General features: G+C 31.8%; 1 protein-coding gene across 1 annotated transcript in view; it reads right to left on the bottom strand.

Moving 5' to 3' along the window:
* The window catches only part of LOC126740697 (uncharacterized), a 230,480-nt gene that overhangs the window by 204,858 nt on the left and 11,725 nt on the right, over positions 1 to 13,897 (bottom strand). The window lies entirely within an intron of this gene.

The raw sequence follows: 13,897 nt of genomic DNA on the forward strand, positions 1-13,897 counted from the left end.
GTTCTTGAAAGTTATCCCGAAAAGTGTTAGATAATGCCTAGAAAAAGATATAATAGGTATAATGAACAATCGCAGCTGATGATTTTAAATATATTGGCTTTTTTTCAACTGGAAAAGGAATAAGTCCGAAACGGAATTGCACTTCAAATTGAGATTGCAGCAGAGTCGCAGATGCAACAAAATTGAGCACAACAACGATCGCAAATATAAAGAAGAATGGGATAAAATCAGATCAGGATTACGCAGCCCGTATATCTTCCAAGCAAAAGACAGCAAAAACCAAAATTACAACATATTTCAAACATAGAATTCGGGACACAATTTATTCTATGTACGCCAGAAAAGAATATGTAATGTTGGCAACAATAAGAGAAAAGTTCAGGAAAGAAATTGAATATTTTGAGATTTCCATTGACTCCTTAAGAAGATGGATCAATAGTATAGGCTTCAAGTGGAAAAAATCAAATAACAGAAAATATTTTATGGACTTGCCAAATATTGTTCATAAAAGAATCAATTTTTTAAGGGAGTATATCAAAAATAGAAATGTAGGTCCGGAAGTGTTTACTCCAGTTTTTATTGACGAGACGTGGATTTTTAGCAAGGGATCATTTCGTAGTAGCTAGCAAGATGACACCAAGCACACGGATTCAAGGAAAAACAGTGAAGGTAAAAATTATCTGGTTATCTTTTTAGATTTTTTTTTTAATAAAAACTATTGCCCTTGTAAGGGCCCTCTAACTTCATAATTTCATCTGTCTCCTAGTTTCATATAATTTCTCTCTTAGACAATATGAGGGAATTTAACTCCATACACTACTCATATATGCTTTATATTATATTAAATTTATGTTCTGGAAGAATGATTTCTAAAAGAAGAGAATTGAATTATCTTTTATTTTTAAGGTCATCGTTATATCGTGGTCCACGCCGGAAATAAAGATGGCTTCATCAAGGGTGCAAATTTAATATTCAAGAGTGGATTAAAGACGGGAGATTATCATGACAATATGAACAGGAAAAACTTCGAAAACTGGTTTAAGACTCAGCTGGTTCCAAATCTTCCCCCAAAGTCATTTATAATCATGGACAATGCACGTTACCATTCTGGTTTATTAGAAGAAATCCCGAGAAAATCTTGGACAAAGCAGAGACTGACCAAATGGTTGTAGAAAAAGATTATTGGCTTTCCAGAAAAAGCCATGAAAGATAAAATGTGAAGTATTGCCCGCAGAAACTGCCCTAGTGAAAAAAAGTACTTCCTTGATGAATATGTTAAACCTTTAGGACACAAAATTTTGCGACTGCCACCATATCATTGCCAGTTTAATGCAATTGAAATGGTATGGTCGAAATGTAAACGAAAATATGATCAATATATTTCCAAGATCGTTTATTACCCTTTCCATTGACTACATGGGAAAGGGTAATAAACGAAATTTCTATAGATCATTGGCAAAAATATGTTTTTCATACAGAAAAGGTAATTGAAACGGCTTGGAAGGCAATACAAGTGTGTGATGCCTATGACATTCTGCCAGTTGTGATTACGACTGACGAAGACAATATCTCTGATTTCAGTTCTGACTCTGACAATACTGACGAGACTTTTGGTTCTAGCAAATTTTATTTTATGATCGTCGTTTAAGTATTCAATCATATCGTTGCAATTTCATTAACTTGGTAATGCAATATGGTGTGTTTTTTTTGAGTTTGTATGTTTTATTTTTTGGAATGGTATTTTCATTTTAATGTGTTAACATATTCCTTCAAGCAGCATTTTTTTTTCATGAACAAGTAAATTAAATTGTCAGTATTTAAATTTTTCCCAGTGAGTTAAAATAATTTTGTACCATTATTCACAATTTTTGTAAGCTCGGTTTTGTTACGTCTACTGCTCGTGCCAAATTCTACTTTTCAAATATGTAGTAGATTTGGTTTTTGCGGTCTTTTGCTTGGAAAATATATGAGCAGCGTAATCCTGATCTGATTTTATCCCATTCTTCTTTATATTTGCGATCGTTGTTGTGCTCAATTTTGTTGCATCTGCGGCTCGCTCTATCACATTCTCAATTTGAAGTGCAATTCCGTTTCGGGCTTGTTGTTTATGTCCCATTATTTATGATTAATTATAATAATATTTGTTAATTGTTAAGTTTGTTAATAATAAAATAAATACTACAAGATATTTTTTAATTTTTTGGGAATGAAAGTATATACACGAATATAAAAATATAATAATATGCTGCTAAAATAAATCATTTGTTAATTTCTGAACGTATAAAAATACATAGCAGACTATTAATTTCTGAAGGACTTGAGTTTGTTTTTCATTCAATGAAACATGAATGCAATGCAATCGTGGGTTGAGTTTGCTATTTGTCTTAAGAATATTATTTTAAATTCATGACTTTTTTTCTAAAAAGTTCTCTTTCAATATTGGGAGTAATGTTTTAATTGATTTGCGGCAAGGAATTCCAGGTTTCTGGTAAGAAAATCTTATTTATTACTATTATGTTTTTGTATTGTCAATTTTTAGTCTTTAATAAAATCAAATTCACTTGATTTCAATGACGAAGTTTCACTTTTCAAGTATTTAATTTTTAACTTGATTTAAAAATTAAATACTAATATTATAAACACATATTACAAAATGTCTGGCCTCTCATTTTCTATTCAGCAATTAAAAATAGATTTAAAATTTTTCTGACAATTTCCTTGAGGTAAGAGTATGTATATTTTATGGTTCAGAGAAACATAGCAGTAAAAGATTTTTTTAATTTCCTTTAGTTCATATTACAAGAAAAACATGGAGAGTGATATGCAATGTAAATTTTATTAAGACTTTGAGATATAGAATTTCTTCTGATCAGTTCTCCACAAATTTTATTAATGCTGATACTGCTGCCTTTACACTAAAATACGTGTTTATTTAAGCATTTTTTTTTCACATGAATTATTTAATAAATTGATTTATAAGGTTTGCACTGCCTATTTTTCTATTTTATTTCCTGCTCATATCATACCACTGAGACAACACATAGGTATGTATACAGACTAAGAGACCCGAGCACCCGGAATGGATCAGAATTAATGTTTTTCTTCCAACTTGTGTTTTTTAAGAGTTTCTTTTTATTTTATGTAAACATCGGTCCTTGAATTAAGTTTTTATTAATATTATAGTTCTTAGATATGTTGTTACTATTATAAGAGACCAACAAATATATTTCTATGTAAGTCGTATATGTTTATACTAAAAAGTTTTTTTAATTTTCAAAGAGTTTATTTTGTTTTGTAGATGGATATACCGGGTGGTGCGTCGCCGAGCGGAACATAGGAAATCCCATGTAAATTTTAAGGGGGTCAATTATTGGCTTCCCTGTACATTTTACAGAAAAAATGTAAGATAACTTTTTGAAGAGACCAATTGTGTGAGACCCTTGTGCAAAGTTTCAAAAAATGTTAATACGCGAATCTTGAATTATTCAATTAAATGTAATTGCAAAATTACCAAATTTTCGGTTCAGGTAAAACCAGACACCAGCCACCAGCAAACAATTTGTTATAAGGCTTTGTCAAATCTGACGTACAGCCGAATACAAGAAATGTTTTTTTTCGTTTTATCAATCTCACAACCATACATTCAAAGTAAGACACGTTAACAATACTTTTCTATCTAAACTTTTAAAAAAAAAACTATTTAATATAACGATTAAGTTAAACCAATAACAATTATTATTATCGATTATTAAAAAAATAATTTTATCATCGTTAGAATTTAATTAAACCAATAGCAGTATCTGAAATATTTTCAATTTATTTTCCCATCAAGCCTATCTGGCCTATTTCTACCATTAAACCTATTGTTAGTTAATTCGAGTCCAAAGACATTACAACAAATAATTGTAAATGTTTAACTCAGAAGATCGAAAATAGATCCGAAAAAAGAGAGAACAGAACTCTTAATCTTTTACTAAGTGTGGAAAAATAAAATAAAATATAATAACTTTTTTAAAAATAATAGAGAATTACATAAAAACATCAATTAATCAAATGTTCAAACAACCCCCCATTAACAGCTAAACAATATCCTAACCGATCATAAAATTCATTTCTAACGTTACTAAGTTGAAATTGGGAAATTTTATTACATTCTAACGAAATAGCGTTTTGTAACTGGTTTAGATTCTCAAATTTTACACTTTTATAAATGACACTTTTTAAATGACCCCACAAAAAGAAGTCATTCGGTGAAAGATCAGGTGACCTGGCTGGCCAAAGTACCGTGGACCAATAATATTGCCGTTAAAACCATTTTCCAAGCACTCTCTGACCATACGGGCATTATGGGCCGGGCAACCATTCATTTGGTACCAGATCATTTGATCTTCCTGAACAACTTCTTCCAGGGCGGGTCCAATTTGATTTTGAAAAAAGTCCAAATAGGTTTCAGCTGTTAGGTTATAGTCCATAAAAAAGATAATTGGTGTCCGATAATTCCCACGAATACATTTGTTTTTTGGGGATATTGTGTTCGAGTATGAAGAAAGCGATGTTCATTTTCTTGGCTCCAATACCGGCAATTCTGAACATTTGGTTCATTGTTGAGGGTAAATGTACATTCATAGGTAAAACAAATATTTCTTAAAAAATTCCTATCATTATTTGCTCTTTCCATCATTTCAAAACAAAATGCCATTCTTCGCTCTTCATCTCCTTCCTGCAGCTCTTGATGTTTTTCGAATTTATACGAATAATATTTGTGTTTTTGTAAAGTGCGAAATACCGTTGTAGGATGTTTATTTACCTCTTGCCCAAGAACCCTCGTACTAGGTTTTACCTGAACCGAAAATTTGCTAATTTCGCAATTACATTTAATTGAATAATTCAAGATTCGCTTATTAAAATTTTTTGAAACTTTGCACAAGGGTTTGCCAGATTGGTCTCTTCAAAAAGTTATCTCACATTTTTTCTGTAAAATGTACAGGGAAGCCAATAATTGACCCCCTTAAAATTTACATGGGTTTTCCTATGTTCTGCTCGGCGACGCACCACCCGGTATTGTTTCTTTCGATAATACTCTGATATAGAATTTTTAATTAATTTTAAAAATTAATATTTAAAATATAATTTAAATAATTTTAAAATCTGTTTAATTTTTCTTTAGGAAACAGATAGTACATTTAATATGTACTTAAATAAAGATAATTCATCCTCTATTGAATCTATGCGTTAATAAAATGAGGATATTAATAACCTAATGGGAGTGCCTTTAAATGTATTATGAGAAAATAGCACAAAAATTTTGACAACCTTCTCTAATCTGTTTAAAATTAGGCTAGTTAGTAGTACTAACAAAATACTTTTTTAAAAAACTTAAAGAATTAGTCACTTTTAGAATTAATCTAAAAAAACATTTTTAGATTAATTCTAATTTATATAATGTCTGTTATAATGAATTATTGTATATTATGTATATCATTTTAAGTAAATTTTTTCAGGAAAATTAAATAATAAATGTATTAAAGAAAAACATTGTTTTATTTCCGTTTGTCCAATTGGTGATATGTCGTACACTATTGTTAATACACTGTCGTAGATTATTGCAGTAAATTAACTCATTTAGCTATGTAAAATAAAGCTGAAAAGTTTTATTTTTGTTCAGATCAATATCTGATGCTAACACCTAATCAAAAAGGCTCTTTTCTCTATGAGTAACCTTTTAGATTAGGCGTTTGCTTTAGATGTTACGATTAAATTATAAGATTGTTAGATTACATGAAATTTGATTTCCCGTCTTAATTTGGCCACGCCTTTCTACCATTTTGATTGGTCCAATTAGGCACGTCAAACTGTCAAGTTAGTTAGAACAGTTTCCGTTGCCAAGCAAGAGAATGGCCACTAAAAAGCACCCGATTCCCGCCGGTGATCGTGTATGTTCGGAGAAAAATTCGGTCGTTTGGCGTGAATGACACGAATGTTCCCGCTTTTTCTGCGTTTGTTGGTTGTTTACTTTTGTAAAAAAGCTCCAACTAATTTGATCGATTATTGCGATTATACTGAACTTTCCTTTGTTTCTTTGTGAAATATTGACCATATTGTTGCTTATAGTGTTTTAAAATAATACCTGAAAAGCTGTATTAATTTCAATTCAGCGATTTTAGCTGTAAAGATGGACTCTACTTAAAACCATCAGAATCAGGACCAAACTATCAACAAAAATATGTGTCACTTATGCAGAAAAATGTTTTATTCCATTTCAGCTAAGAACAAACATATTAAGGTTATTCATAAGCAGCAGCTCCCAGATAACCCAAAGTCACATATTTCTTGTCCCTTATGCAAAGAGACGAAAAATTCTTGTGAGACTTATCAAAAACTTGAAGCTCATTTACAGGTCATGATATCAAAATAGAGTCCTCAAATTTCCATTTTTCCAGCGAAGAAAGATTTGAGGAATGGTTAAGAGAGCATAAAATAAGCACAAACTATGCACTTGTTTGCACAAGGAAAATTGAAGACAAGATTGAAAAAGTATATTGTTGCAATTGAAGCGATTTTAGAGGTAAATTTATAGCAATTTCAATTCTAGCAAAGTATGTATTACATACTGTACATATTCATTGTACTATTTAGTGAAAGATTGTTAAACATGTATTTAATGTGTAGCTGTTTCTAGGATTTGAAAGCAAATGTAGTAAGAGAACAATAATATGTAGTGGTTCCATTAAAATGAATGGTGTATGTCCTTCTCATTTAAATGTCAAGATTTATGGTGCAGGTAACATTATATAGTCCTTTAGGGTATCCACACAACGGGCCTGGATGATCACCAGTAGCATGGCTGTAAGCCTTATTTTTGTATTGTCTTTATGGTGTGTGAGCAAAGGAAGGGAAGCGATTCTGTTTTAGGTGAACTCCTTGGGAAATGTTCTTCCAATAATATTAAAGCTAGCTATAGTGTAGAAATTGAAACGTTTGTAATGAGAAGACAACTGAAAATCAACAAGTAGCAGTACAACGATTGAAACTTATAATAAGTAAGTTATCTTTTTATAAAATTATATAAGATGTATTAACATATACCTGTAAATGTCTAGGTGCATGAGACAACTGACATCAATGATGGAATAGGTAAATAAGACAAACACAGGTAAACGAAAAATTGACAAACAAGTTTATTTTCCATCAAAGAAGAAGAAGGAGTAGTAAATAAAAATAATAAATTGTATATTTTTTTCTATTTATCAGTATTTTTTTTTATATAATAGTAGGTATTCTTTTATAGGTTTAAGTATATATGTATATGTGTATTATAATTTTTTATGTAAGTTTTAGCCACAGATTTGAAAAAAACATTACCTATCTCATAAGTTTCTTGCAGTTTCTTCTTTAGCACAAAATAATTAAGTTTCTTTTCAAATCATATACATGTCTTTGCAGTATTTATAAAATAAAACTTTTAATATATGGTACATATATATAACAGTATAACTAATTAAATCCATTGTGTTTTCACTTACCAAAATTACTTCTCTACCTAGGTATAAAAGTTATTTAAAAAAATAGGTACTTATTTCAAAAAGATTAATAACATTTATATATTTAAGATTAAAATTAAAGTACAATACTACAATATTTTATAAATGTTATTTTCCATTTATTTATTTTTTCTAAATAACAATACCCTATTGTTTAATTTGGGCTTTAAATATCCGACGGGAATCGGGTGCTTCTTAGTGGCGTCTGCGAGAGGACGCTAGCTGATTTGTCAGAAGAATTTCTATCAGCATAGAGAAATGAATATTAAAAGAGTGTTCGAAAGGTAGCCTAAATTGATCATCAAGTTCTAAAACTTAACCTAACAAATTTAGTTCGGTTAGACCGCATCGAGGGCCAACTTCTGTCATAATTGTCATTAGATTATCGATTTTCTTTCTTTCCTTGCCCACCTTCGCATCATCGATCGTCGCAGCAGACGTCGCCATTGCTTATTCCTTTTTAGAGATGGGATTTTTAGTTCAACTAGGTTCACGTAAATGAACTCGGTCTCGTTCATAATCCAGAATAGTTCATTGAACTAGTTCACTAGTTCACAGTAGTTCACGTTTACTTTTATAGTAGAATAACTAAAATGTACAATTTTAACCTTCTAAAAATTATTCGAATGAGGAAAACATGATAAAATACATAGTTTTCAGACTTTTAGACGTTTAATTCGTCAATTCAAACAAATTTAAACAACTGAATAAATAAACCTAATACAATTAAAAAAGGACAAATAAAACGGTTTTTATTTATCCAAAAAGTGAATGAAATTTTTATTTAAACAACTTAAAAGGCTTTTTAAATTTTAAGACAAAAAAATAAAGTTTTTTCAAAACTTAATTATGAGTCATAGTTGTTTGAACAACTAAGTTGGTATTCAAACACATGAATAACTAACCTAAGTAATAACTAATATTAAAACTAATAAAGATTGCTGTTAAGAAATAAAATTTGGGAAACTTTTTTAGATTTCCGCTGTGCACGTTTTTCTTTTAAGACTTGTCCTGCTTTTGAAAAAATACGTTCGCACGGAACTAACGTTGCAGGAATACATAGTCGACTTTTCATAAATCGATAAAGTGGGATATACATGGCGACGTTCATTCCACCACTTTAATGGGTCTTCCTTTCGGTTGAGAAGGGGTTCACCTAAATATCTGTCGAATTCGATAATAACGGCCGAACTTGGATTTTTTTCCGGTGCCAATTTTTCAACAGTTTCATCAAACATGGACCACATGGATCATTTTTTTTCTGATGGAGTTGTTGAAGGTGCTTCCTGATTTTCTATGGGTTGAAGTACATTTTTTGAGGAATAAATATGAGGCAATTTTTTTCGAAGATTTGCAACTGTGTTGGCATATTTTCTTTCATCTTTAAATCCAAATTTTTTAAACCGAGGATCTAAAACGGTTGACTAAGTTCTGGCTCTATATCTTCCTGCGTGTAAAAGGTTTGGATTTGCTGATACATTGCATAAACAAGGACTAGATTTTTTGAAATAGTAACGTTTTTCTCAGCACTGATTTCTGTGATTTCTTGAAAAATTCGCAATATGTCTGTCAACTTTTCTAACATACCCCAATCTGTGGCGGAAACTGTATTTAATTCTGCGTTTACAAGGGCTAAAGTGTAATCAAGGGCATTTTTTATAGTAACCGCCCTTTCTACCATATCTACAGTGGAATTCCACCGGGTTACCACGTCTTGCTTTAATTTAAGTTCAGGAAGCCCCATTTGCTTCTGAATTTCTTTTAGCTTTGCTAACGCCGAAGAACTTTGTTTGAAAAACGTTACTATCGCCTTAATTTTATTTAAAAGGTCTGAAATTTCCTTCAAACCATTTTGGACTAGAAGGTTAATTGAATGAGCAAAACAACCTTTGGACTTCCACCCACCATTTCTCACAGCCGCCAGAATATTTGCTGCATTGTCACTAACAACGCAGACAATTTTATTATTTATTTGAAATTGTTCAAATTTTGATCTTAATAATTCTTTTAGGTTTTCAGCGGTATGCCTTTCATTATACTGGAAACAATCAATTAAATGTGATTTAAGAGTTAATAAGCCATTTTCTTCTAATAAATAATGTGCTGTCAGTGCAGTAAAATTATCATTATTTAATGAAGTCCAGGAGTCTGTAGTTATACTTAAATATTCGACGGAAAAAAGTTGTGCTTCAATTTTTTCTTTTATTTTTTCATAACTTTTTGACATAAGACTCTCGCTTATTGTTTTTTGATAAATTCCGGATCTTCCACCATACTAAAAGGGTAGTATCTTTTGACAATCATCCTTAATAAATAAAAATCCAGTTCATTGATTTTAGAAAGAGGTATCGGCTTTGTACTTCGTAAGTATGTTGAAATATCAGATTGCAGTTGACTCATCTTAAATTTTTTACTCTGATCTCGCTGGGTCCAGGGTCATAGTCATGATCTACAAATATAATTATCCAATATTAAATTAACTAACTTATAATTAGTCCGGATTAAAAAGTATAGTTAATTTTTCTTAAAATCGTTTTAAAAACGAATTATTTTGAACGCAAGCAAATATTGAAATAACTAGAATTTGCGGTAAAAGACTTATATCTACGTACAAATGCGCACAACAGCCACCTTTTTTACACACTAAAAGAAATAAATATCTATTTTTATTTTTCCAGTTATTTTGTTTTTACTTGACACATTATATTAAATATAACTTTCCGTTTTGTATTTGTCCTTCTGTGATTTTAGATATAGTTAACTGAGATGAAGCTGAAGTATCAGTGTTCGAAACATGTGGCGGTGGCTCAGATCTTGTAGCGGGTATAGTAGGGTGAATCTTTTTTATATGTCTGGTCAAGTTTCCAACCGATCCCCCCGATATTGATAAAATTTGCTTACAGTAGCAACACTTCGCCTTATTACTATTTTCAGGCACAACGTCAAAATGCATCCATGCATCACTTCGTTTCTTAGACATTTTTCGATGTTATATAATGTAAAGTTATTACGTACAATTATAAACTTTTCAGTTCACTGTACACTTCCACGGTCTTAACAAAAGAAAAATTAAGTATAATATTATAAATATAATTAATTAAATATCGGGGAACCACCAAAACAAACCAAGCTAATAGCTGAAATGAACCGAATACGAAATATCGGCGCAAATGCAAAATGAGTCATTTGATTTTACGTTCAGTCGGTCTTGGTTCTGCTCCTATGTCCTTGTGAACTAGTTCATCTCGTTCACTACGGAGAATAGTTCATTCGAACTAGTTCGTTCGTGAACTACACATCTCTATTCCTTTTTATTTTGGCGTCCATTGGGTGTGTCCTTTTGTTTTTTTTCTCAACAAAAAATGGTTCAAAAAGTAGCTTTGAAAGTGATTACAGTGTAATTTCATCATAGAAGCTTTTTTGTTGTTTTATTGTGTGGTTTCAGATCCCTAGGATGGGGTAAGTGCAATTTTTTTTCAAATAGTTTTCACCATGTTGTAGGTCACGTAAAATTGTTGTTTACCATTTTAAAACTGCCCTAATAATGTTATCAACAGGAAAATTCATTTTTAAATGCAAGGCACCTACTTCTTCTAATACATACTATTGACCTATTGAGGATTCATACAAAAATAAAATTTTCTTTAAATTTCCTGAAAGTGACATTATTAGGAGGTCCGAATGGTTTAAAATACTTGGTTTAAGCCCAACCCATAGAGAAATGAATATTAAATTACTCTACTTTTAATTACTCTATGCTATCAGTTTGTATGCAACCACCACTTCTCTATATATTTTTATTCTGTGATTAGTATTAAAAGGATGTTTTGAGTGATTTCAGTGCGTTTTTTTAATTAATATTAAGACTAAAAACTCGCTTTTTGCAGAAAAATTACAAAGATAAGAACAAAAATAAGAACGAACACCATCGAGAAGCAGGAATGCACCCTCATACCGACCCTTCGATACTATTTTTAGCCTAGATCTTGGCTAGGGGAGATAAGAAACGGAAAGTTGCAGACTGCAGACAGTCTTCGCTAGTTATTCAGCCGTTTAGCATAAACTCATTTTGAATTTTTAGAACGCTCCTACAATATATTTTGGTTTAAACTTTTGTGGTTTTAATTAAATCTCATGATTTTACAGTGCATCGGCGGGATATAATTCACAATATTCGAAGAGACTAACGTGTTTTACGATTTATTTCGTGCGTTTTTGCATTAAGACAATTTTGACGTATTTTTTTAAGTGTATATAGTGTATATAGTTGGTGTTTAGTTACTTAGTTAGTAACACTCTACGTGACTGTGACTATGGGAAAACATCGGTACAACAAACGTAGTTCTGCGCCCAGCGATGTTAGTAGTTCAGAATCCGATAGTTCCGATTCAACCAACTATAAAAGAAAATCCAAATACACCAGAAGATATACTAAAACAAGGAATCACGCTGAGGTTAAAAGACTATCTATAGAGCCTACTGCTAATAGAGAATGTGAGCCAAATACTCCTCCGCGGAAACATAGGGACTCTGAGCAGGCTGTATCTGTAGACGTTACAGGACCAAACAGTAGTTCGGAGAGTATCAATGACAAAAGGAGGATACAAGCTCTTAAAGATTTGGTAATGGAGCTGTTGGATAAAAATAAACGACCATCGACACCAATGCCAAGGGCAGATGTTATTCCTTAATTTAATCCGGGAAAACCAGGCATGTCTGCAATAAAGTGGCTACATAAAATTGAGCAGTTCAAGCTACCATGACATTTTTAATGCAGTCCAGGCTGAGAGGCTTATCTCAAACTTGGTATTTTGATCTGAAAAAATACGACTATAGCTGGGATGAATGGTAAACGCATTCCCGGATCATTTTGATTTTCTATCATCACTGAAAGCCCTGGTACGTCGAAATAAACTTCCCACTGAAAATTGGACTACTTTGATAAAACTCAGCTCCTAAGACAATGTTGCATCAAATGCGGTCGCAATGATTATTGATGGCATTGAGAGTACGACTATTTAAGCCGGAGCTAAGGCAGGAAGATACAGCACACCGGAAGATCTCTATAAAGACTATTTATCGACGTTGTCCAAAGAAACATCCAAACCAAGACCACCACTCAAGAACATAATTATAGACAACATGTCAAAGAATAATGTAGTTAAAAAAGTGAAAAAGTGCTACAATTGTGGGGTTCCTGGTCATTTTCAACCACAGTGCCCAAAACCCAAAAAGGAATGTTCCTTTTGTAGATGCCTAGGTCATACATTGGCCGAGTGTAGACGAAACAAGCTCAGTGGATCCAAGACTATGATTGGAGAACTGCGTAAAGGGGTGAGTCCAGATTGCTTAAACGTTGTATGTTATATTAATGGAAGTTAGCTAAAAGGCTTTATTGATACAGGCTGTGAAATAGTAACATTAAGGGAATATGATGCTATACAAATTGGTATCAAATGGTATTTATCAAATATTATTATTAACGGGTACGGTGGGGCAAAATTTTCTGAAATTGGTGAAACTATGGCCGATTTGCAGGTAGACCTATTTAAAGCACAAGTGCAAATTTTTATTGTTCCAAATTCGCTTCAATGTATGGCTGGTTTAATAAGGCAAACATTTTTAAATACTACTAACGCGGTAATTCTAATGAGAGACAATAAACTGCGTATTTTTGATAAGAATATGTCACTGTTTCCTCAATTAGATAAACTTCCGGTTAAACTAGAACTTTTATGGTAAAATTCCTAGAATGGTACCACCAAATCGTATTGGGTTCATAGTCTGTAGTACGGCTGACTTATATGAGGGAGATATTTCTATAGATTTAAGACAATCTTATAAACCAAAGGGTGAATATATCATTCCACGTTGTGTTGCCTCAACTGATGGCAATATGATCATCCCTCTGCTAAATATGTCTGAGCACCCAATTTGTTTCAACGTGAAACAGTTGGTTGTACGCGGATCGCCTTGCATTGCTGACGTAGCAATGGGGAAGCAGCAGGTATCGGTCAATGTTTTAAATAAAAGCCAATTGTCAGTTTTCACCATAATAGATGTTGAAAATCAAGTAAATTGTAATATAGGACAAGATAATGTAAATAGGTTATTAGGGACTTTGAATGAATTTAGAGACTGTTTTGCTCAGAATATTAACGAATTAGGATGTATACGTAGTACCGAAATGAATATTCATTTGAAAGATAATTTACCTGTAGTTTATAAGCCCTATCGACTTGCTTTTAAAAAACGCCAAAAAGTTCAAGAAATGGTGAATTAACAATTAACAGCAGGCGTTATCCAGAAATCACATTTGCCTTATGCAAGCCCTATAGCGTTAATTAAGAAGAAAA

Source organism: Anthonomus grandis, chromosome 1 (genome assembly GCF_022605725.1).
Source record: "Anthonomus grandis grandis chromosome 1, icAntGran1.3, whole genome shotgun sequence".
Classification (NCBI taxonomy): Eukaryota; Metazoa; Arthropoda; class Insecta; order Coleoptera; family Curculionidae; genus Anthonomus; species Anthonomus grandis.